Source organism: Pinus tabuliformis, chromosome 4_2 (genome assembly GCF_031772625.1).
Source record: "Pinus tabuliformis cultivar Carrire ecotype Pingquan chromosome 4_2, CPIR1, whole genome shotgun sequence".
NCBI lineage: Eukaryota > Viridiplantae > Streptophyta > Pinopsida > Pinales > Pinaceae > Pinus > Pinus tabuliformis.
Genome location: NC_142304.1, coordinates 1,050,370,027 through 1,050,397,968, shown reverse-complemented (window position 1 = coordinate 1,050,397,968; position 27,942 = coordinate 1,050,370,027). Strand labels below are relative to the sequence as shown.

At 37.8% G+C, this 27,942-nt stretch overlaps 1 pseudogene; it reads right to left on the bottom strand.

The window, feature by feature from the left end:
• Positions 1 to 247: 247 nt before the first annotated feature.
• On the bottom strand, positions 248 to 25,988 carry LOC149173213 (putative methyltransferase PMT20; annotated as a pseudogene).
• Between the last annotated feature and the right edge of the window lie 1,954 nt (positions 25,989 to 27,942).

Genomic DNA, 27,942 nt, shown 5'->3' with positions numbered 1-27,942 from the left:
CTATCAATAGATACCTTCACAGCCATGCACTCACTTTAATGACAGATTGATTGGATAGAATAGGAATAGAGGCCTTGAAATTTTAAGATTTGATTTATCATTCAGAAGTATATTTTGAAGACCTCCAATCCCTTTTCTGACAAATGAGAAGTTTTTCATCCCCATTCTTTACATCCTCAGTGTCCCTCTATTGGAAATTCCATCTCATTCCTATGGCTGGATTCTTGACACTATCGACAAAATGGGGTCATTCCCGCATTATGACACAGCCAACAAGTCTTAATATACGGTCCATTTCCAACAAAACATATTTCATCTCATATATGTTTCACAAAATACACATAATCAATAATCAAATGTACTTTTTCCTCACTCAAGGTCATGAGGATTAAAAAACCAACATTTAGCACCACTTGATAGAAAATTTTGTACCTACCTGTGACTTTCTACACTGAAAATACCATCAACATGTATGAGATCATATGTTCTTGGATAGGTTGAAAATGCCTCACACCTGAACAACACAAGCCTCAAGTATTAGCGAAGATAATGGTGTTGAGCACACCATATTTCCTAATCATAGCATCGAGAGAGAAAAAACTTACCAGTCATTATATGTACCAATTAGTCCTCGGTCATAAAAGACATTCAAGGAACTTATACCATAAGAGGAAACCACATTCATGACCCACAGAAGATAATCTATCAGTGCTACAACAAAACCCCCATAAAGAGTGTTTATATCCATAACATTTCTTATTTTATCTATTCCAAGATCAGGTACAACTATCTTGTAATGGTTAATGCGTGCCACCCATTGAGTTGTATCATTTTTGAAAGCACCATCATTGCCCCCAAAATATGTATGGACCCACTTTGGGGCTACCTTCAAATGTTGTGGCCACTTTGGAGTTTGTCTTACTCCTAACTGCTTGAAGTTGGGATTTGGTTTTACTACACAAGACCGCATGGGAACATACTAGGCAGCATCTGGTTCAATGTTGTCATCAAATTTAGGGGGGTAAACTATCTTTTCATGGGTAGTGTAGCAACCATTTTGCAAATATTTCTGCCATACAACAATGTCATCCTTTTCATTGTATATTTTATAGCACATCTTATTCAAAAGACCTTGAAGGGCATCATAGTCAGCCTTCTGCTCCTCTATAGTTGTGTTCCATTAATGTCGTCTACTTTTATAGTTTGCTGGTGCTCTAGATAGGACCCAAAAGCCTCCTGGTTGCAGTCCTCAATCTATTTCCATAAGGTAGGCTCTACCTGCATCAACAAAACTTCACTCAATAAATAGCTACCAAGCTCCCATAAAAGTTAAAGAATTGAAGAGCAATCAAGGATAATTTTGATAAAATGAAACTAAATCAAACACCTTAGTTGGATCATGTTCCCTATGTCTTATAGGGAAATTATTTTTTTCATAAAATCACTCTCTTACTAAATCAATGAACAAAACCTACTAAACTGAATAGGAATATCAATCTAAAATGCTACATAACCATAACATTTGATTGAATTGAAATAAATACTAAAAACGAAATAAATAAATGAAAATAAAATAATTGTAACTACTTTAATTAAATAATTAGTATGTGGTTAATGATTAAGAACATGTGTTTTCTCATAAAAAAATCACTACTTCAAATCCAAAGAAACAGAGTATGTACACCTTCCTAAACTATAACAATCAAATCAAAACTGAATATGAAAATTTCTATTCAATAAATAAGGAGAAGGGAATGAAATATTTTTTATTTGGGAAAGTATTGAAGAATAAGAATAAGAAATTGACCGGGTGCTGGGTGGATGTCTCCTACACTTAGTTGCAGTAGAACTTATACTCTTGCTGCTGGTTATTCATATTGATTGTGCAATAAGAATGAAACTATATTTATTTTTACCAAGTAATGATTTGAAAATTGTTGTGCTCACTTTATCCATGTTAATCTGAGTACTTCTAAGCCATTACACAATCTAGAACACAAGGAAAATTTAGAAGGTATCGTCAAACATACCAAATTTTTTCCATGGAATGAGACATTAAGAGCAGGGAGCCATGTCAAATGCATTGGATGGATAAGGAAGCCATTATGTAGAGATGATACACAACATTGTAGGAATACCCTGTTCAAGTGCAAACTGCACTTGCGCTTCATGATTGTCTCTGGGTGCCAGTGACATTGTAATAATTCCACGATCCAGCAAATCACCACCCCAACTGGCAACATGAACAAAAAGTATTCTCTTATATAAGCAAGGACATGTATACTTATATAGTAGATCTCACAAGTCATATTCCAATAACATATCTATGAACATTTACATTAAGTAAATTATTTTGATATTTATCATGTAAGATACATAAATATACATATCATGGCAAGCAATAGCAATTACAGATAGATTAATGAATACTAGATGTAAGGCTATCTAAGAATCAACTTCTAGAAAAGACCTATAATTCTACAACTATTCTTTGTTAAGTACCATGTCAACATGTTCACTAAGGCTGTAATTCTACAACTATTCTTTGTTAAGTACCATGTCAACATGTTCACCAAGGCCTAATTGTATAAATCCAGCTTGTCACAGCTAGTAGGAGGGAAGAGAAATGTCTCTCTAACAAAATGTTTACTATTAAACTTAGCTCAAGAGCAGGTTCAGATGTTATGTAAAGTAAAATGATGCATAGAAAAATAACTTTAGATCAATTCCTATTAATCCTCTTGCTTCTAACATGAAAATTTATGTTAGCTTTCTTTTGATAATCTAGTTGTCTCAGACTCTCAGGTGTAGTGAGCATCATAAGGTGAATCATCCATGTGTGTTGATGGTGCATCCATCAGTTTAACTTGACTCTAGATTCTTGTTGTTGTTTATGGAGTATACTTCCTTCATAACTTGACTACGTCATGTGATCGAAAATATAAACTAAGAAAGGCATCAAAGACTGGATTCATTTTGATAAAACTATTGACACTAGTCAGAATGTTACCACCCCACATCTAGTATCAAGTGCAGTTCAGATGGCTCCATCTTTCATTCCTGGGACCAACTCTTCCATATGATCCACATATTCACCAACTCCATTGGGAAACATTTTACCTCCACCCGGGAAGAGGAATTTCTCTCGTTCCTTCCTCAACCAATGTTGAATTGATTTTTCATTATTGACCCATTCATAGGGGACACTCTTGTGCTAATAACAACATTAGAGAATCAATAAGTCCGAAAAAAATGCCAAATTATTATCATAGATCCTCTATAACATTTGGGTGAAATAATATCAAAAGGTTTAAATTTGGAGTTCGAGTGGGGAAACCTATAACAAAAGTCTTACATGCTTGGATCTAAGGAGTGGGGGCTCAAAGAGATATGAATGACAACCATTGCAAAAAACTAGACTTCTCAATAATCATCACCATCATCTTGCATGTTAACATAATACCATATTCTAGCGGGTCCAGGATGCAATATGGTACTCTTGAATTTGTCGAGACAAAAGGTGAGATATGAAATAAAGACACTAATCTTTTGCTTCTCCAATATCCTTGAATGAATGAGGCACATTCCTTTCACTCATAGAAATGGGGTTTCTTTAAGATCATTTTTCCATGAATACTCGACAGTTCATAGTTAAGAAAATATTAAATAAAGGTACTAGATAAGATGAGCAACAATCAACTACATAAAGAGTTAGGAAATTGGACATGCTTGAGCCTTGAACCAAGGAATATTGAAATGGCCACAGAAAAAGGTACACAACTCACAATAACAAATAGGAAATTTCTATCATTTGAATTATCCTTTGTCAAAATAGGGGCTAGCATAACAAAGATCCACTATGGTAGCAATACACAGTAATAGGCCAAAATATATGCCTTTTGGATATGCATTTTTGTCCCAGTGAATTAGACTACCACTTTTTGGGTGGCATGGTCAACATTGACCACAGGCCCCTATCCTTCCAAATAACAAATAATCAAGCATCAAAATTCACAAGTTTTCCCTTAAAAAATCAAATAAGGCGGAGTAGTCACACCTTCATTCCATAATTGATTCTCCACGAGATATTGCAGAGAAATAGTAGGAAATTACAATGGTGGGGAACCCTTTACAGCTCATCATTCACAACATTCTATATGTTTTTTTTAATCCTTTGTATCTCTTTTGCTTGAATTAATTATTTGTTACTCTAATTTTGATGTCATCATTTTTCTTTTATTTCTTGTATGTTTACTATACAATCCACCTTGTAAATTGTTCCCCATGGAATGAAAAACTAATGCAAACTCACCCAGTAAAAAGTTATTGAGCCATTGGAATATTATTCTTCATATCACCTGCAAATTCTAGGAAAAGCAGAATTTTTCCATTAACACATACACACTTTGTACCAAAGCAGGGGAACAGGACCCAAAATAAACCAATGAACTTGGCATGGAGCTTATATCCCATTATCTTTAATGATCCAACTATCCCCGATGATTAAATTTTAGTGATATAAATATGATAGAACACTTAAACAAACTTTATTTCATATCGACCTGAAGGGAAGGTAGACTTAAAAACCCTGGATTTGGATTTAAAAATAGATATTCATGTTTTGAGTGGAGACCTATATTTAACCGTGTAGTGCCAAAAGACCTTATGATTGTACAATGAATCAATGCAAGTAGATTGAAAAATTTCCTTGACAATGGATATATACATTGGGATTAAATAAGTGATGGGATGTGGCATGCTGTTGGACTACAACAGGTGATAATATACTTATTTTCACTCAAGAAATTGCATGTTATTGTTACCATATGCTCAAATGGAAATACTACTAGGGAATGTGTATGCAGTAGCAAGGTGTACCTGAGAAAACACTCAATTTTCATGACTGGTGCACAGAATCATGCAAACAAACGATGTGGCGATTCTCATAGTCACAATGAAAGTTTCATTAGCAACAAAACTTGTAGATATAATTTGCTAATTAAGTTAATGTAGCTACATCATATGAGATCTTCTGAGGATGCCTATATCAAGGTGACTTGTATAAGATTTGAGTGAAGCATGTATGTTGTTCAAGCCTGAACATACAACAATGAAATCTTGTTACCATGATTAGTTAGGTATGTGAGGACTAATACATCGTTGATGTAATTCTAAGTAACCTATACTAGACATTTGGAGCATGCGAGCAGCGTAATACTTGTATGCTATTCTGCATGGGATGCCAACCCCGACTTTCAATGCTTCCATTAGCATTCAAGAACGAATTAATCCATTGTTTAGGATATGGAATGAGAGAGCAGTCTCGTAGTGCCACAGTTGAAGAGATATTCAAATTTGTTACGTATTTTGTGGTACGAAGGAATTTTATTAATGAGGAACTCACCACTATTAAGATAGACAAATAGGGTCAAATTCCACTTTGGGTAGCTTATTTTAAGAAGGTAATTGTGGCATTGAATTCCTGTTTCTGAGAGGACCAAATTGACCTAAAGATCACCAATTTTGGACAAGGAGAAATATGTTTTTGGATTCAAGCCCACATATGTGCAATTTAACAATGTTGGCTTGCGTTTAATGAATCAAGTTGAACCCCTCTCCATCTCCTATAAAAGGAAGTGGCCTCCAACCCAATTTTATACATACACGTATCTTCTTTTCTCCTCTTTGAAATAGTCACATAAGGAAGATGTCTCTTGCGAATGAGGAAGGGAAAGGTTGTTTTGGAATGTTGTATGGGCCGAGTTCCTTAGGTAGGAGGCAAAGGCTATTAGGAGAAAGTATATGTTAATTTGATGCATGTTCTGGGTAGTGTTTATCCTCTTTTGCAAGCTGAGATCCTACAGGAAGGTAGCCACAGACTTCAGTGTAGTTCAGAATGTGTGTTGGGACTATTTTGTGTGGTATCTCTCTTCTTCAGGTAGGACGCAACACTAAGGGGCTTCATTAGGAAGACCACAAGCCTAATAGTGCTTGGACAGGGGGCTGAAAAGGTTAGTAACAACCCAGGTAAGCCTCAGACCTTGTCTTATGGAAGCAGAAGGGTCTTGAGGCATGTTTGAGGGCTAGAAATAGTCTAGAAGGAATATTTGATATGCTAGAAGGAAGGTCCCAACCCTTGAAAGAATTATGGAGGTGAGAAAAGGCGTTATTGTAGTGATCTAATAAGCCCTAACTAGGGTTCATTTTTCTACAGAAATTTAAGCTCAAGAGGGATTGTTTGGTTGATTCCATGACCATCATTGACCATTAGATAGGGCACAATTTTTCTATTGCTGACAGAGTGCCATAAATGCAGTTTTGATTGGGCCATCTATTTGTCTAAGGGAAGTGGTATTGGATCTTCAAATTGGCATGTCATTTTGACTTTGAATTATTGTACACTGTCTCTCTACTGAACATTTGACATTAATAATAAGAAGAATTGATCAAGGGTTTTCCCCATCCTGGGGTGTCTCCCTGGCTTGAGCCATATACTTATGCTCTCTTTTCTTGGCTTGTCTTCCATATTTATCATTTATGTTCTTCCTCTAGTTACTGTCAATGTGATAATGATTCATATGATTGCTAACAAAAACAAAATGGATCGATAAATGGGCTAACATGGAACATTGAAGTAACTACCCTAAGCAAAGAACATGGTAAGCTAAAATTAACATGGTTTTAGAGTTCAGGTGAATACAAGCCCAAACAAGAGACAAAGAAATCACTAAAGATAAGCCTTCATCACATCAAAAGATAGAGACATACCCAGGACCAAGCTCCTTACGGCATTAACTCAAATTTTGGGCATGATCTCAAGCCATAGTCACGATGACTAGGACAAAAAACTAATCAAGAAGAGTGAAGACTTTTGAGTGGCATATAAACCCTAATATAGAAGATCGAGGGGCTAATCTAATAGCCCACACACAAAGTCGAGTTATTTGTCAAAGAAAACACAATCATGGGCACATCATATGAGGTCTGAAATCAATTTAGGAGGACTGAATTCTTTGAGTTTCTTTATAGGTCTGAAATTCAGAATCACTATGAATATATTATGTAAATTGTTGTTTGAAAAACTTTTTGAAGTTGTCCTCTTACTTGAGAAAGGAAGCAACCATGTCGGAGTTTATTGAAGGCCTTTCAAGTTGAGCTAAAAGAGTGATTTCTTTCTGTGATATAGCTCTGCATCCAAGGGAGTCTCGTCAATCTCAATATAGATCAAATCTCTCCCTTGAACAGGAAGTAATCTCTTGGTATTTGTTGGCTTATTCTGAAGTAGTTTGAAGGTAATCCAAGCTTTGTTTAGGCAATTTTTCATGGAAGTTTATAACCTGATCTTGAACCTCTTTCTTGAGGTCTTTCGCTCATTCTCAAGGTTAGTTTCATGACTATTCAAAGGGTTTCTGAGGCCTGGTATAAGCGTTTTCTATGACATACCTCTTAAAACTATTTGATAAGTCATTTGGAAGCAAGTAATCAACCTCTTTAAAGCAGCGTCATCGCTTTTGTTCAAGACAGATATGGAAGAGTTATATCAGAAATTTGTACAAGATACAGGCTAAAAATTCATTGAGCTAGTACATCAAGGAATATTTCTACCTCATTCTAAGGTATGCGTTGTTTCTGAAAAATTCAGATATCCTAACCTTTTTATTTAGGAAAGAATCAAGAAAACCCTCTCACGGACACCATACCATGAATAATTTGATCTGAAACTAATGGTTATGTGATCCAAGATTTAAATCATTGTTTCACTCTAGCACCTTTATTGAAGTCCACAATCGAAGGTCAATTTATGAGGTTGTAGATCTGTGTAGAAATTTTTGGCTTTAATAAAATCATATATGTTCTTCAATATATTCTTAAAGTCTTAATCTGAATAAGAGTTACATTGAATTTTATTAAGGCAAGTGTGGCTTGCCTATATTTGAACTTTAAGAGGGTTTAGTCACAAACAAATATGAAGCAAAAAATTAACATTGAAATGAAGCAATAAGGTTTTAATATGGGTAGTTCTTCTTTGTCTTGTTGGGAGTCTCCTCTCTAAAGGAAAAATAAAAAAGATAATCAGTTCAATGGCAATTGTGAGTAAAAATTTCAGTAGCAGACTTAAGGCATTCATACTTGGCATGTGTGAAGGTAGTTTTAGTGACAACACATTAGGGCCAGTGGACAGTGCGAAGCATGAATCCTCATCACAAGGAAGAAAGCTATCAAAAGAAACTTCAGGCACACTCTTATTGACAGATAAACGACACATCACTCAAGGTATGACCGATTATAGGCATTAAAGTTGGTCTAGAGCATGAATGTCTATTTCTATTGCAAAATATGATTAGGTTCTATGGCATAAATGAACTAAAGACTGAAGCTGAGAAAATTTGTATGAGATTGAGGCTATTTTTGGTTGATTAAAACATATCCTTACAATATGTATGAAAATACCTTGAGGGATCTTCAAAATAATTGTGGATAATCTCAGGCTTGTATAGTTGTGGAAAAGAGATGTACAGTGAAGTGTGGATTACCAAACTTGAGGGAATTGTTAGTGATATACTTGGTAGGCATCCTAAAATACACAAGTGACACATTTTGCAACAATAGACATCTTCAAGGATTATAGTAGCACATCAACAGACCAGAGGACTTGATGAGCAGCTAGTTAACTTTGAATCATTGTTGATTATGAGGTTATGATGCCACTAATATTATATATGGTTGAGATCACTTCTCTTTATCACCATACATTATATACCAGATAACCTAAATTTGACTGAGAAATAAAGTGAAATTTATATTTCAATACGTGATGAACATCATATCTATGCCACAACAAGTGTTCACAATTTTTCATCTTCAACAATCAATGGAAAGTATCAAAACCTTGAGGGAAGAAGTTAGTTTTTCAACAACAAGCTTAAAGTGCATTATCTATTCGTCGCATTCTTTTGTAACAACACTGAATCTTTGAAGAAATATAGTACATCAATAGTTATATATATTCTAATCATATTGATGACCTTATGAAACTATCCTATGATAACATGTTCTAAAGTTTAAAAATTTGTGGCTAAGAAGTAAATTGACATAACTTGATTCGATATATGATATTCATTGCTTGGGTTCTATTTGAACTATGTTAATTATGGTAGAAGATGTTTGGAACAATGCTAATAAGGGTTAGACACCCTGACATAATCAAAATTGAAGCAGACAGTTCAAAAGGAACAGAGCAGATCATTCCAAGGAAAAATTCAGAACAAGTCTCTTGGTGTCTTCATACAGTCAAAAGTACTTGTGATATACGTAATATTGAGGTACTATTGATGTAGCATGACAATTTATCATCTTAAAGATGAGGAGCATATTCATGAAGGTTGGATAACTAACTGATGTAAGACTTCAGAGGGAGCTATATAATCCCTAGCCAAATGTCTTGATGAATCCTTTTGCCCAATGATTATTTCAAGAAGGATGATCATGTTAAAGAACATTAGGCAAGAAATGATAGGTGATAATTCTCTAATGATGATTTGATAAATATTTGTTACTTGAGAAGCCACATGACTATGATTGTATGATTTTGGTACATGGTCCAAAGGATTAATATCAGGTTGCAGATAGCTCAATGGTTATGTTTTGGACAAAGTTACTTTCCCGATATTCAGAGGGAGATATGATGTTTGGATGCAGCTATTGATGATCTCTTCCCAACAAATGATGATCCTATCATTTATCAATGTAAGAGGGAGTTTACTTTTAAAATCAAGATGAGAGACCTAGATTTGTGCCTAAGCTTAAAGGTCTAATAAGATGGAGACGTTGTTGATCTAGTTATAGACAATTTGTGAGGAAACTGGTGTATTTGATGGCCCATAATACTAAGACACTGAGACAATTTATGGTTAAGACTCATATATTGGATAGTTTCTCATTAAGATTAATTATGATTTGAAATATGATGTTGAGAATTGTTGGATTGGAAGTGTGGTAAATGGAAAGAGCACATCTAAGTGCCATATCTCTTGTGGAACACCTTTATTTCATGACTAAATCAAACACTGAATTTTGTTACTCTAGGAGAACCATTGAGGCTGAATGTATAAGGTAGTAAGCATGGATTATTATGAATCCATTTGGTTGCGGAAGCTCTTCAGTGAGCCATTTGGGCACATATTGGAAACCATTGTTACAGAGTGGGATTTTCCTTTCAGTTAATCTCATGTTCCATGAACTTTTCTAGCATATTGGTATTAGGTACCACCTTATTTTGGATATGGTATAATAGGGAGCAATCAAGCTCAAACATTCCAAGATGGATGTGTAGGTTATGAGCATCCCCTCAAATCCTCTTAGTAAGGTCAAGTTTACCTTCCTTCAAAGAGAGGTTGGGAGTCATGGAAAGACCCTACTATGAGGGCCTTGGTTGAACATTGAGCTCTGGGAGCTCCTAGGGGCCTAGGGTACTTCTTAGAGCTATGTATGACTTTAGGGTGAGTGGTTCACCTTCCCCTATTGGTTCATTATGTACAGGTTGACTCGCTCAACTTCCCCTGTGAGAATATACCCTAGTATGATGACACATGTATAGGGTGAGTGGTTCACCTTCCTCTATGATTCATAGGATGAGTGGTTCACCTTCTCCTGCGAATGCCCCAACATACATCCTACCCATGTAGTATTGGACTCATAGGAAGTACCTCTCATCTGGCCAATGAGTTGGGAAAAGTGGATAGGGACCATAGCATTGCAGTTGGATGCATCATGTACTATTGTACTCCTTCTAACTAGGATGGATTGTGTTCGAAAAATTGGTCTAGGAACAAGCCCAATTAGGGTTCTACCCCTGGTTATGTGGATTGACTTTTGTCAGTGGAAAGTGGCGAGGTCTTGTGACTTACTCTCAATCAATTCTTCTTCATTATCTACATCAGTGTTCAGCAGAGTTGATAAGGGATACAGAGATAGCTCATGATGATAAGATGGCATGCTGATGGATAGATTGGTAGGTGGAATTCTCACTAATTAAGACAATGTTAAAATTGGAAACTAGGGCCAAATTTCACTTTCGGAATATTATTTGAGGAATATAATCATGGCATTGAATTCCTCTTTTCGAGATAACCAAAATTGACCTAAAGATTCCCAAATTTGAATAAGGAGATATATATTTTTGGATTCAAGCTGACATATGTGTAATTTAACAAGGTCAGTTTCAGGTTAATCAACCAAGTTGAACCCCTCTCCATCTCCTATAAATGGAAGTGACCTCCAACCTCTTTTGATACATAGACATCTCTTATTTTCTCCTCTCTAAAATAGTCAAAGAAAGAAGATGTATCCACCGAATAAGGAAGGGAAAGGTTCTTTTGGGTTGTTTGATGGGCCGAGTTCCTTAGGCAGAAGGTTTAGGCTATTAAGAGAAAGTCTGGGTTAATTTGATGCATGTTCTTGCCAATGTTTATCCTATCTTGTAGACGAGATCCTACAAGAAGGCAATTACAAACTTCACGGTAGTTCAGAATGTGTGTTGGGACTATTTTGTGTGGGATCTCTCTTCTTCAGGTAGGCTGCAACACTAGGAGGCTTCATCAGGAAGGACACAAGCCTAATAGTGCTTGGACAAGGGGCTCGAAAGGTAAGTAACAACCCAGGCAAGCTGCAAACCTTGTCTTATGGAAGAAGAAGGGCCTTGAAGCATGTTTGAGGGCTAGAATTAGTGTAAACTATAGAAGGATGATTCGAATTGCTTGAAGGAAGTCTGAAGTTAAGAAAAAGAGTTATTACAGTGATCTAATAAGCCCTAACCAAGATTCAATTTACTAAAGAATTATGAGCTCAAGAGGGGTTGTTTTGTTGATTACATAACCATTGTTGACCATTAGATATGGTACAATTTGCCTTTTGTTGACACAGTGTTGAAATTGCAGTTTTGATTGGGCCATCTACTTGTCTAAGGGAAGCGATACTAGATCTTAAAATTTCCATGTCATTTTGACTTTGAATTATTGTACTCTCTCTCTGTTGAACATTTGACATTAATAATAAGAATAATTGATCAATGGCTTTCCCCATCTTGGGGACTTTCCGTGGCTTGAGCCATATAATTGTGTTCTCTTATCTTAGCTTGTGTTTATGTCCTTTCTTCAGTTACTACCGATGTGATAATGGTTCATGTGATTTCTTATGGAAATAAAATGGATTGATAAATGGGATAATACGGAACGTTGAAGTAATTGTCCTAAGAAAAGAACATGTTAAGCTAAAATTAACACCACATACAGGACTGAAGTCTACCAATTCCAAGGTTGAAGTTGTAGATTAAACTAATGGGAGGATTTGACTCACTTATCTAATAGGAACCCAATGTTCCTTGACAAGTCATTAACTCAACCTTAAGGAGTGATAGATATTTTTCATCCCTCATCGATAATGAATGCAATTTTTCCAGCGACATTGTTGTAGTAATATTTTAATAAGTTTTTACACCTCCTTGATGAGAAATAGGGCATATTTTGAATATTACCCTTTCGTTTTGTTTTTACTTATCAGTGGTGGGAAAAGGTGAATATATACGTTGGTTAGAGGTGTGGTTTTCTACTCATACCCTTCAGGAACAGTCTATGTAGACATAACGTAACCTACATACAACCTATTATAAATTTATGCACAGGAATAATTTTCACCTCATGTATAATAGACAAACCCATTACCTGTACCACCCCATAGCCTCCTATCAAGATATGCACGAAATAATAAGGATGACAATGGAAACAATTAAATTCCCAACAACATAGCATCATGTAAATGTGATTATTCTTATAATGATGTTTTCAAGAGATATAACTTAAAATCAACAATGGTGGAAATACTTATCTCTAAACCGGGTATGGAAATTGAGTTAGGGACTAGATTTCTCCACACATATGTAGACTAGCCTACACCGAATGTTGTTTTTCTTACAACCCAATCACCCCCAAGCCATATTCTAGGGCTTGGGGGATAAATTTATCATGGATTAAATTGAAAATAGGTGGTTGGTGTAGGGACTTCGAGGGATTGATTCCCTCCACCCTTTAGTGAATTTGCATCCCTTGAGTTATGCACAAGGACGTGCAATGTTCTCCTTGTTACTTCCTTCTATGCATGCAACCCAATAGTTCCTTCCTAGCATTGTTTACAATAGTGGAAACAAAACCCCTGTCCATGCTCCTCTTTTGAGCTATACTCTTCTCCTTTTCAACACCCCTACTCCTACTACCTAAGAAAAAAATATCTGCCTCCTTCTATTGGTTTCCAACCTAGCACAAAACAAGCAAGCCAATCTAATCCTTCATAGTTGTCCATCTTATTCCATATTTTTATGTGTCTTAGCCTTGTCAGTGTTGACTTACCTATGTTTTCTTGCCAAGTCTTTCAAGCCAATCCTATGATGCCACCTGCCCCTTGTTTTCCATTTGTCCCCACACAAAGTCTTCCTCATCCCTGGAACCCATGTCCCTAACTCAGCCTATTTACAATGTTTAATTTAAGAGGGAAATGTAACTGAGTGTTACAGGGAAAAGTGTCTATTTAGAACTGCTCTATCCCACTAAGGTGTGACAACTGCCTTAGAAACAAACAGAGAAAAACTACTTTTGTTTTTCCTTTATGAATTATAGATAGAGAGGAACAGAAAGACCAACCTCTGTCTTGCGCTAATCCTTCAATTCGATCCCTCTCTTCTTTGATAGTCCCCAGCTACCTACTCCCTTGCACGCCCAGCTTCACAAAGTACCTGTAAGATCACAGAAGCATCACACTATATAAAGACATGGAACTATAATCATAAACAATCTAGGATCAGATATAAATTGACCATACAAATGTAACAAGCATCAATGATACAAAAGCATGGAGGAAAACTCAAATAGTTTTTATTGATAAACAAGAAAAGATCCAGGAGGAGTTACAACTAGTGGTTCCGACCCAGCATCAACCTCCCAGCAAAGAAGCCCCTCTTCACCTCAAACAAATCTTAGATCACCCAACAATCTGATGTTTGTCTCTAGAAACCAACAACAATTCCTTACAATATGCAAAATTCCAGCATCTGGATCTCTGGGATGAGGGATCCATATATAGATATCTGTAAGGGGGATGAGTCAGCTTGTGATTTGATTAGTGTCTTCTCTCTGACAGTTCTTGCTTCCACTTGGAGACTGAGGGCCTCTTACTCATCCTTGGTCGAATTTAGTGAGGCAAGTGTCATAGGAGAAGATTCTAGAAGCTTCCATTGCCTCTGCACCTCACGGAATGACACTGCCATTTGTCATTTCTCACCCATCGCACCCCACAGAAGGGACTTTTGAAATGCAACGCACCCTCACAGTGTATTTAGGTGAAATGCAACGCACTTAGCCAGTGGAGCAGCTGCAATGAACATGTTTTGACCAATTCTGAGTAGTTTCTCATGGAGAACTTCTGGGAGAAGCTGTAATCTGTTGACCTTGTTCCTTTAGGGGTTAGAACAACACTTTTAGGGAATTAGGAGCCCTTGGTTTATGGACATTTCATGCTTGGGGTTGTAGGGCACAAAAATGTCTATAACAGTTGCCCCCTAAAGTATGAGGCCCTTAACCTTTTGGTGTCGGGTGAAATGCTTTATTATGAGGATCCGAAGTTCTTTCAATGCTGGGAGGAGACCTGTAATAAGATACAATACAATACATTATCTTCATAATATTTTCATGATCTAGCTGAGGCGGGCATACCCATGCTCAGATTTATAAATTCATTTTCATGTACATAGGACAGACAATCGTCTGAGTGTAGACTGATGATTCTGATAGAGCCATCATCCTTTTGATAGGATGATTATCTGTGCAGCAATGATGTACATTTGATGTCTTCATTTTCCCTGAATATATATCGTAGCCTGGATGGATGAAACTAGATCTGGGGTCTTCAATCTCGCCCGATCTTCACTCGAAGTACAAGTCGATCCATGTGAGAAATGTTCTGAAGTCGAACATGAAAAGACATCGCTTGATTACCAATCAATGATGTAAACTGTTAACAAGCACGAGAGGAATCACCGATAACGATAATGACCCTCAAGGTACTACAGTACAATTCACGTGGTGTGAATAAAGGACTTGGCATCGAACACCACGCAAAATCTTTTGGTCAAAGGCCATTGATGTAAACCTGTCGCTGGAAGTGAGAAACTTGCCATTGAGGCATGCAAGCTTCAAAGTACTGAATGGGGTGTTCCTAGATTAACTTCTTGGATAATGAGCTGATGTCAACAAGAAGTGATCCATCACAGGAGGGCCTTAATGAATCCCACATCAATGACACGGAATGGAGCAAATGATTTTAATGGAGGTGAAAACGATCTGGTGATATAAGGTTCAGGGTGGCGGTCATGAAAGAATGGAGTATAATGTATGGTAGTGGGTGAGACATAGGTGAACTCTCTGAATGACTTATCTTGAACATATCGGCGACACTGATGTGATGGATTGGTAGCATTAACCCCAAATGTGGATGGTATGGCGTGACCATGGTGATGTGACCGGTGAATGAAACAACCCAACCCGACTCAGACACAGAGTGGAAGTGTCATGTTCAAGAGCGACTTGCTACCAACAAAGTTTCTTTAAGCTTTCTTCCCAATTTTCCCCAGTCATTGCTGATGAGTACCTCTTTATTTTTGTCAACCTTGAGGAGGATAACATATGCTTGTTCTATAATTTTCCCTTCGGGCAAACCCATCGCTATGTTTTAATGAGCCTAGCGATAGTGAAACGCGTTCTTGTCTATAAACAAGTTTGTCACTATTAATCTTTTTAACGAGTTTAACGACAAAGATAACTCGGTCCTTTTAAATTTTAGAGAGTCTGAAAAGGGACGTAAAGGTAACTCCAAAATTCCTTTTTCGTCATCTAATCCCTTAAGTCCGAAAAAGTATAAAACAATACAGAAGGGATGAATTTTCGATACTTTTAACGAGCTGAACAAAACAAGCGCTCGATATTTTTGTGTAATAATCCCTCAGGTCCAAAAAGATTAAAATCTAGAAGATGGATAACACTTCCTGTCCCTTTAACGAGCTGGAGAGGCCAATGGCTCGACAATCTTTTCATATTTTAAGAGTCAGTTGAAAAGAGCTTAAAGGAGACTCGTCTTTTGAGGAACGAGTGATAAAACGGGTAGCAGCTGATTCCAGGTAAGGTTTGGAATTTTCCAATCACGGTAGTGTCACAAGGATGGCTAGTGAAATCACTCTTCGCAGTTGTTCCTCAAAATGGGTAAACAATCAAATGGAGGTGAATGATCGGCCAATGAAAAAGTGGAGGTGACGGTGCAAACACGACCAAGGCTTTAACAGCTGAAGTATTACATTCACGATGGTTATTTACTGGGGAATAGTTCATTTTTTAACGAGCTTAAATGTGGGTGGAAACATTTGCTCATGTCTTATGTTTATTTGTTAACGAGCTTGAACTATGTGCTAAAACTGCTCGATGCGGGTTTATTTTTTAACGAGCTTGAACCCTGCAGTAACACCGCTCGCGGCGGGTTTATTTTTTAATGAGCTTGAACCCTACAGTAACACTGCTCGTGATAAGCTTGCATGCCCCCAACATAATAACGCAAATCGAGGTGCATTCCCCCCAAGCTTCATTGCATTCAACTCGGTGGTTGGAATGAAGGTTTACCTTTGAGATTTGGAAAGGGGATTTGTTTCATTTTTTAATGAGGTTGAAAAAGAACTATCCTCATGACTCCTTGTTTCATTTTTTAATGAGGTCGACACGAGATAAGAACCGTCCTCGAAATCCACCGTATTTATAGTATTTGATAGAAAATCAAAAACTGAAGGATGATGAAGGTCATCAGGAGTATCTTCTTCACAATCCGGAAGAAGGGAACGATGGTGGTAATCTTCCCATGGTGCCTCTCCTATCATCATTGATTGAATGATTCCTTCGTCTGTAGTATGTACATGCGACCAAGGATCTGAAGAGGTGCCATATTCCTTAGACCTATCTATCCAAACACTCGATGAGCATTGATTTGGGTTTGCCCGCCAAGCCAAGAAAATTGATTGCTACAATACTTCTAAAATGGCGATGATCCATGCTGACAAAATGTTTAGGAATCTTCCGAATCCATTAGATATAGAAGATTTCATATTGCAGGTTTCCACTGTGGCCACTTCCGCCAAATTACTCGGAGGCGGTAGGGCAAAAGTACCCATTAAGGTAGGGTCTTTTAGGAGGCCTACTCCAATATTTTGAAGCGACTGATTGCTTCCATGGATCATTGGAATGCTTCCCGTAACTTGTGAATTGTTGGGGAGAAATGTTTGTTGGTCGACAATTGTAATTCCTCCTTGGAAGGGAAATGCAATCTTCCTGAAGTAGGTTGACACAACTGCGGCCATGGCATATATCCAGGGCCTTCTCAGTAGGATGTTGTAATCGAGGTTTCCGTCGATTACTTCAACATCAATTTCTGTTGTTTTTCCCCCCAATTCAACTTGCAAGTTACTTAAAATACTGTATGGAGTGTATGATCGTCCATCAAATGCTTTTAACATCATTGACGATCGTGACAATGGTGGTGAGCCTAAATTTTTCCAGCAACTCATTGACATAATACATGTAGATGCCCCCTCATCAATAATTGTTCGATGAACAGTTTTGTTGAGGGCTTTCACTTGAATAAGGAAAGCTAGTTGAGCTGGTAACTGAGGGTCATATCATTTATAATCAAAGGCCACAAGATTGGAATCCATTGGGCCAATCTCACCTATTGCTGATAATAAAGCTTGCTTTTGGGAGTGGCAATTTTGCGGTACCCCAAGTGTCGACATAGCGGACGGCGATTGGGCCAGGTCCTCTATTATATTATAATTCTGTGCTACTTTTGCACGAGGATTAGATGTCGATTTGTGTACTACTCCCTTTGGCGACTTTATCATTGGTTCAGGAATGATGGGTGGCACAACTTTGGTCAAAGTTGTTGTTGAACTACTAGGTTGTCCATTAGCCTTGTTATTTGACAGCTGTGGATTCCTGTAATCTTTATTCCTTGTCAAAGCATCATTTTGCTGCTTTGAGATATACAACATAAGCACTTGGGATCGGGAAGCATTTTGATTAGCAACTAGTTTGGTTCCCGGGTTTGGAAATGGATCAGTCAATACTGCTGAGGTTTTTGAACTCTTAAAGAGTTTCTTAATTTCAACTTTATGTGGACAATCTCTCGTCCGATGATCCTCATCGCATATGTGACACCCCGCAGGGGGTTTCCTTTGCCCAAAATGGTTTGCAGAAGGTTTTTCAGGAGATGCCTCATCCTGCTTCTTTCTTCTCCCTTTCTTTTTCTTCTTGCCCCCTGGTTGCTTCAGGTGTTTTCCCTTGTCGGTCGACACGGCAATTACTTCCGAGGCAAGAAGTTCCTCATTTGCATTTTGACTAGAAATCTTACGGGCCTTTTTAGATGTAGCCTTTGTTGATTTCGTGTCTGTTGCACCAATCACGCCATCGCTGGCATGAGGTTCATTGTTTGATTTAGGAGGAGGAGGAACTGAGAATTCCGGTCTAGGAGCATCAGGTATTTTATTGTAGAGCGTGCCGGACTGAGTGTAAATCAAGTCTAAATATTGCGCACGAGCGATAACCTGCTCTTCGGTGACGACTCCCCTTTTTGCCACATCTTCCGTGATGGAAGGTAACAAAGACTTAATAAACCATTCAGCTAAAAGCTGATAAGGAACATATGTTTTTACCATTCTACGATGACGTCGCCACTCATGTATATGATCAGATATGTGAGTGGCCGTTGTTTATTTGAAATTGGTAAGAAGTTCTGTTCCTGTTTCGTACCTTATTGGTAACTGAAAATGGGTTAAAAAGGTTGTGGCTAGGGTACTGAAGTTGTCAAACGAAGCTCTGGGTAACTCGATATACCATTTTGCTGCCGGACCAGTTAACGTCCTCTGGAAAAGGCGAAGCCTAATCGAATCATCGTTTAGGGTGTTTGATGAACACCACAGATGAAATGTCATCACATGATTCGACGGGTCTTCACCCGGATTTCCATTAAATTTAGGAATATCTAACGAAAGTTTATATGGAATCACTGGCCACCAAGGGGCATAAGCAATTGGATCATTCATCAGCCGGTTTAGATCTGGTAATTCTAGAGTTGCTACAAAGGGCAACTGTTGATTCAGATTAGGTGAAGCATACCCAGGATAAGATGGAATCGCTTGAGCATTGGATCTTTGCATACCAGCATAATGTATTTGATGTTGGCAACTTTGACAAGGTTGATGGGCATAACCATTATAATATGGTTGTTGATAACCTCTTTGGAAATGCGGTTGCCCATTACTTACAAAGACTTGTTGCTCAGGTCCTTGATATGATTGCTGGAATGGCGGTTGTTGAGATTGAATCAACCATGGTTATTGGACCATTGGCTGTTGCCCAGTACTGGATGATTGACCAAGATGAGAAGTCATAGTACTTGTTTGAGCCTGTGTCGCTCCGAACAAGGAGGCACTAACTTGAGGTTGTGATTGAGTCGTTGAGACAAGAGGTTGTTGTATTGCAACCTGAGGCTGTTGGGGTTGACATACAACAGGTAGCGCTTGTACTTGTGATGTAGTCACCATAGCAAGTATAGTGGGAATATTCGACACAGGGTGGACTGGTTGCATTGAATATACAACCCTTGGTTGTTGAGGCAGTATTGGTACCCAACCACTGGATGTAATTCCAGTTTGACCTGAACTTTGTTGTAAACTCCCATATGGTTGTTCTCCGGGAGGGAACAATGAAAAGGCATATTGCCCTCCATATGGTGGCAATCCAGTACTTAAAGGGTAGATTGGCCTTTGAAGACACATTGGATCAATTTTCTGAGTTTCAACATAAGAAATACCAGATGATAATCCGGATGAAGAAATAGGAACTGACAATGTCGTCGAAACAGTCTCTAATTGGACTCCAGCTTGTTGTTGATAACTTGTTGGGACAGATGGTAGACCAGCGAACATCGTTGGAGTAGCAGCAGGAGGCTCTGCTGCTGTTGTGTCAGATGACACAGTCCTGGATGTTGACGGTTGTTCAGACATATGTAGTCTATCAAAAATATTTTCTAGCGATTTCGATTGACTTTCTTCCATGATCGCAGATTACTTAATCAACTAAAAATCAAGGGGAAATATGTTTCCGAATTAAATGAATTTTAGACGCTTTGACACAACTTGTTTTTGAATTTTTAAGAGTCGAGAAAAAACAAAAGATGACTCTAGTCTCCTTCGATTTTTAATGAGCCTGAAGTGACAAGTGCTCAGATGGACCTTTTCTGTTAAGGAGTCTAAAAAGGAACGAAAGGGACTGCTCTGGAAATCTAGGTAGAGGGATTACCAAACCAATCGCAAAACTGCAGAATACTTTTTATGGTACGGCAGTCAATCTTCCCGAATGCTATGTTCAGTGCATTGCGATCGATAGGGCGGCAAACACGGCTTCCTATAGATAAAGGATTAAGCCTATTGGGGTCTCCCAAAATATACTCGACGGTACGTGGGAGCACAAGTCCGTACTGGCACTTATCGTCCAGAGGAATCACCCAACCATCAGTGAGAACAACAGTTACCAGGCTTTACGACGCCGGAATATGTCTCTAGCCTAGACTTCTAAATGTTGTGCGTTAAGTTCCAAAGCGTTGTTAGATTCATTGAATTTATTTTAAGTTGATCTTGTTTATGAAGTTTTCCTTTTGGGTTCACCACGAGATGTAGATGTAATTCCTAAAATGCAAGCTAAGATCATAAACAAACTTTTTATCCTCTTTATGTAATGAAAATCCTAGCTACTAGGGAAAAGAAAGACATAATCTTTTCACAAAGAGCAAAGAGCACACTCTAAATGCACTTTCCTAAATCAAGCCAATCAGACTGTCTATATGCAAATGCACATGCATGTATTTGTTTTCGACTTTCTTAATATATGAATGCTAAAAAGAAAGTTGATGCACAAATCTAAATTTCTTTTCAAGCGACAAATATTAACAAGCTTCTTTCGAAATCAAAAAATGGAGACGATTACAACACCTTACGATTTTGAAATGAATACTTGTTCTCAACACTAGAAAATTACAAATTCAGACCAAAAGAAATAGTAACAGGATAATCGACCATCAACAACAATCAAACTCTTTCCTACGATCGAAATCGACACTTGCGACAGATTCAAATCAAAGGACGACAATACAATTACGCTAATTTTGCAAAGGAGAACTATAAACGACTCAACAAACACACAAAAAAATCTACAGTTCTTTTGTACAAAGGAGGAAGAATAAAAGTAAGGAAAAGGGGTTTCAAACAGACATATACTGATCACAGGCAGCAAAATTCAAGAATAGAACTGGAAAGAATGAATCACAGAAGCCACAACTGCACAGAGCTAGTCTGATCAGTGCACCTGTAACACAGAGAATCTGAAATGCAGTGCAGGTTGTCCACTCGGGAAGTGCGCTGAAATTCAAAATCCCTGAATAGTACCTGCGTTGGGCCAGAAACGAGACTCTGTTCAGGTTCCGGGTCACAGTTTGCAGTTCAGTTCTTGGGTTTTGGCCGAATAAAAACCAATCAGTAATGCAACAATCAAGGGTAGGATCTAAGAGCTATCACAAGGGCAATCAGATAGTTTGTGAATCAGTTGTTTAAATCATAAACAGATCCAGTAGATGGATTGAAGTAGCAATTGTCTACTTTGCATTTGTTATGGCAAATGCAGTTCGAATGCTACTCGTAAGTTTATGAAACAAACAAAAAAGAATGATAAACAAACAAAAGAATTAGTTCCCCAGCGGAGACGCCATTTTGTTAGAGGGAAAAGTGTCTATTTATAATTGCTCTATCCCACTAAGGTGTGACAGCTACCTTAGAAACAAACAGAGAAAAACTACTTTTGTTTTTCCTTTATGAATTATAGATAGAGAGGAACAGAAAGACCAACCTCTGTCTTGCGCTAATCCTTCGATTCGATCCCTCTCTTCTTTGATAGTCCCCAGCTACCTGCTCCCTTGCATGCCAAGCTTCACAAAGTACCTGTAAGATCACAGAAGCATAGCACTATACAAAGACATGGAACTATAATCATAAACAATCTAGGATCAAGTATAAATTGACCATACAAATGTAACAAGCATCAATGAGACAAAAGCATGGAGGAAAACTCAAATAGTTTTTATTGATACAAAAGAAAAGGTCCAGGAGGAGTTACAACCAGTGGCTCCGACCCAACATCAACCTCCCAGCAAAGAAGCCCCTCTTCACCTCAAACAAAGCTTAGATCACCCAACAATCTGATGTTTGTCTCTAGAAACCAACAACAATTCCTTACAATATGCAAAATTCCAGCCTCTGGATCTCTGGGATGAGGGATCCATATATAGATATCTGTAAGGGGGATGAGTTAGCTTGTGATTTGATTAGTGTCTTCTCTCTCACAGTTCTTGCTTCAACTTGGAGACTGAGGGCCTCTTACTCATCCTTGGTCGAATTCAGTGAGGCAAGTGTCACAGGAGAAGATTCTGGAAGCTTCCATTGCCTCTCCACCTCGCGGAATGACACTGCCATTTGTCATTTCTCGCCCATCGCACCCCACAAAGGGACTTTTGAAATGCAACGCACCCTCACAGTGTATTTAGGTGAGATGCAACACACTTAGCCAGTGGAGCAGCTGCAATGATCCTGTTTTGACCAATTCTGAGTAGTTTCTCATGGAGAACTTCTGGGAGAAGCTGTAATCTGTTGATCTTGTTCCTTTAGGGGTTAGAACAACACTTTTAGGGACTTAGGAGCCCTTGGTTTATGGACATTTCATGCTTGGGGTTGTAGGGCACAAAAATGTCTATAACACTGAGAAATTACGCTAACTAACTCTAAATGCCCTCGTTGTTCCTAACCACAATAGCTTCAATAGAAGCAACATCTTCAACATTCAATTTAACCTTTTCTATACAATTTGTTGTTTCCTCTAAAAATATAATTCTTTGTACAGTTTCTCCTCTAGTTATTACTTGGTAATGAGAAACAAAAGGTGTACCTAGGATGCCAGTACCTTATGAAATGAAATCATTTGAAGTAGTTGAGAAAATCATTAATGACCCAAGGAAAGATATTGATGTGGGTTCAGTAGGGTGTTTAGGAATACTAGATGTCACTTGCAAGCCACCAGTTCGAACAATTTCTTCTAAAACACTTTTGTTTTTCATCTTTCTAGGTTTCTGCTCCTTGTTGGACTCCCTACAAGCTACCACAACTATTTTTGGAACATTTGTACTAACATTGGTACTAGTGTGAATTGTAGTAGCCCCAACCATACTTAGGAAATGGGGAACCACAGGTGTCATTGGCATATTGGTACATAAGGTGATATGTAATGCCTTATTTATTAAGTGCATCATGAGTTCCTTCTGGAACTTCAAGCCTAGAAATATATAAGCCAAAATCTGATGGTGGTCATTAAGGAGAGACCACCCATGGTCCAGGGAAAGGTAGGTAAGGCATCCAAGGAGTAGTACTTCTAGAGTAGGTAGTGTCCAATTTGTGCAGATTGATAGAGATTCCTTACTATGGTCATTTGGTGGGGTTGAAAATGTAGACTCCTCTAAATGGTGTACCTATGCATCCCTTTATTCACTGGAGTACTCCACACTAGTGGTGACAATGTGAGTGGGCGAAGTGGACTCATAATTGCCCGAGGGGTATTCTTTCTCCTACCCTCCCTAAGTTAGAATCCCTGGTCATTCTAGTCAACAATGGATGGCTCTCTGACACTACCAAGCCTGTTGACCTCATTCATAAAACAAGATTCCTTGCATCAGGGGGATCAACTGATGCAGGAGTTGTAATCTCTGTGACTTCAACAATTTTGCTAGATATTGTTGATGTTTTTCTTGAGCAATGGGTGTGAATAGGTGTGTCTAAGGTACTATAGAGCCCCTTCACATGAATATGATATGCAAGAATATACCAAGAATTCTCCCGCATACTCCTTCCATCTGATGAAAAGGAACCATTTTGAGATGCTAACACACAATATTAGAACACAAGAAAATTGTTTGTCATAAAGATATTGGAGAGACAAGAAATAAATAAAAATGAAATATTATGTAAGCAATGATCATCCCACATAGATAACAAACTCAGCATAGAACATGGTCACACACCTCGAGCTATATTAGAAAAAGTTGTTATCATCAATGCCTCATATGGTAATGACCCTTGAATTTCAAAACACATCATGCATTGCTAGTTAGAATGCATATCCCAATTAAGAACAATTGTGGGTTCTGAGGTAGAATAAACAAAATAGAGATAACTCACATAACCGACTATTACACAAGAATTTATGCACGCAATTGTACTTGTTGTGATTCTGTGAAAAGTTGATGAAACAACATTGATGTTGGTACTACTATTGCATTCAAATATGTTAATGTTGATAGTTGCATGGTACATGATGATGTGAATTGTGGGCCAATGTCACGAAGATCTATACTAGAAGGCTTTTGTTCCTATCTAGCCTCAATTTTCAAGGAATGGCTCCCTAGACTAACTGATGCACTACAAATCATGGCCATAGTACATAAATGTACCACCTTACTATCACCACATTTTTGTCATGACTTGTAAATTTGTTGTCTCACACTGTAACAATATTTGCATGACTTCTTTTCTCTCCAATGGGTATATTTTGAGCTTTGGTTTTGACAAAGGCATAACCACCCTTCAAGAGTATTGAAATTCTACCAGGCACTACAAAATTGAAATTATCATTTGCATCTTTCCCAGTTAGGCATGTTGTAAAAGCCTTGTTCTGTGGAGCAAAATCCAATAAAAATAAGATATTTTCAATAAACACCCTATTTGTAAGTATGCAAAGCTAAAGAAAGGACCCACTCCAACCCAGTCCAAATAATGAAGTCAAAATGAATAAGACCCCAACAATTAAATAATCAAAATCTTTTAGAAAAAAGAAAGGAATCCGGCTTCGATCACCACAACATATTCAATAATTCCAAATGACATTGTAATGAACATAAGCTTCATTTGTAAGACTTGTTCTACATGAAGAATGCAATTCATTTAACATAATAAAAATAAAATTCATATCATAAATGGAAGTAAACCTGAATCACTTTGTTTGGATGGCTAGTTAGAAAGAGTTTCCAGCCTCCAAAATTTTTATCTATCTCACCAGACTGGGTGAAATCAACTGAGCCATAAATACCCTCTCCAGTGGTGAAATTATTTATCCAATCTCAAATGTGAAAGTATTTCTAATTTGAGACATAGACTTGGCTTCTAAATCTCCAAATTCAGTCTCAACCTTCTCTAGTTTATCATCCCCCTCATTGAAATATAAGGCAATTTTATAGACTAAACAAGATCACTATTTTCAACAGAAGGCCCATCAACATTTGGAAGGATCATACAACTGTAAAAATTATTATCATCTTTATCCATTGCAGGAGATTTATTATCAGGTTCTAATGAGAACCCAACTTCTAAACTAACCTCCATTTCCTTGAGCTTGTCTTTGTATTTTCCAAACTCCTCTGTCGCTTTCTCAATCACTTCCATAGTCAAATTTTGAACCTCTTGCCCAAGTTTTTTTGCTTCCCAAATAACATTCTCTGCAAGAATATCCAATTGTGAAACTTCTACCATAGTTTGGTTAGTGTTATGATCTGCCGAGAAAAAGCAAGGGTTGTATTCAAATGTAGTTCCTTGATATAATTTACCTATTCTTTCAGTCGCATACTTTAGGATTGAAACTCCATTTGCCTATAAACCAAATTAAGAAATTACCAGTCATATAAGATTTGAAATTTTGACAATCTGGTTGTAATAATATAAAACTCTGGACCAATTTTCAGATTTGCTGGCTCACCTCCATAACTTAAACCTAACTTCTAAACTAGTGCATGGGTGTACACTGACTTTTTTTAGATAAAAATCCAAGAATTGATATCTTTAAGATACATGTTGAAATGCATTCAGTTTCAAATCAATTATAAAACACCTACTACTATATAGAAGCTCGAAAAAATAAGTAACGAAAAAAATAGTACACAAGAAAAAGAACAAAAAAATAAAACATTGTTAGTTGGGAGAAACAAACCTGTGGTGCATCATCTTTTTACAAAACTCCACAGTGCATGACAACACATGCATTCTGGGGATTGAGCACAATAGTTTCTATAAATCATTCAAATGCCCTTGGAATGGGACTTTGTATTTGGAGACAAATTCATTTTTCAATTCTAGCCTTGATCTTGGTAGGCTCTATTTCCAGACTAGTTTCATAGAAATCAAGTGCATCTCCAAAAGTATTTCTCGATTGCAATATACTAGCATAAAATAGCACATCCTTCCATTAAAACCTTGTAAGTGATGAGGATGAAGGGGAGGAGGTAGGAAGAGGAGTAGAAGTACAAATAGGCCAGATACTAGAAGTATTAGTCATTGAATCGATGAATGATGGCCCATCGACGACTCACTGATCCATCGACATTCGAAGGGAATGACCTCTACAAGTGCTCATTGTTGTAGGTTTTAACCCATACAGAAATTACCTGCATTCGAATTCTAAAAAATAGAAAATAAACAATGCGAGATCATAACACATAAAACACATATACACAGAGATTTTCCCCTAGATCCCCAAACCGAGACTACTAGCTTGATTTTTCATTATGTTCCTTCCAATGTTACAACACATATTTATACGTGGCGAAGTATCCAATACCATGGACTGAAAACCATCGTGTCCAAAACCATGGACTGAAAACCATTGTGTCCAAAACCATGTGTGAAAATCATGCACAAAACCATAGGTAGATCCACCCAACCTAACATAGGGTCCAAAAAACAATTTCCTGGGGCGTTGCCCCAGACCCCATAGAGGGGGCCTACCCACCCCGCTCTAACCCCTCAGTTCACTATGTGCGCTAGTCGTGGAAAGAATAACACAACCCAACATTCTCCCACTTGTTGTTTTCTTTCCACAAGGGGGCACAAAAGAGCTTAGTCATTTATCCAATCCTACAACGCCCATTGTTTCTCTACACCAAGAGAACCTCTCAGAGCTCATAGATTTTGTCAATGCATCTGCAGTATTCTTCAAATTGTCCAGCTTTACCAGCAACACCTTTTTGTCTTCTATCATATCCCTCACAAATTGATACTGAACATCAATGTGCTTTGTCTTTGAATGGTAAGCAAGGATCTTTGCCAAGAAAATTGAACTTTGGCTGTCACAGTCTATCCTTATAGCTCCCCATACTAACCCCATACTTGAACACAATCTCTGCAACTAAACTACTTCCTTTCTTGCATGAGTGGCTACCATGTATTCTCCCTCTGTAGCTGATAGTGCCACTACAGATTGTTTCTTACTCATCCAACTGACTACACCTCCAAATAGGTTAAACACATACCTACTTGTACATCTTCTCTGATCTAGATCTCCAGCCCAATCCACATCAAAAAAGCCACAGATATCCAAAACTCTGTCCAATCATAGTCTTCCTTGGTAGCACACACCATAATCACTAGTGCCACGCAAATACCTGAAAACTCGCTTCACTGTTGTCCAATGTTGCTTCCCTGGTTTTGACATAAACCTGGTCAATACTCCCACTGCATGTACAATTTCTAGTCTAGTACAGACCATTGCATACATTAGGGTACCGACTACACTTGCATATAGAACACGGGACATATCCTCTTCCTCTTCTTGTGTCTTGGGACACTGTTTAGCAGATAACTTTACACCTACAGGAATAGGAACCTTCACCGGTTTACTATCCTGCATATTAAACCTCTACAATATTTTTTGGAAATAATTC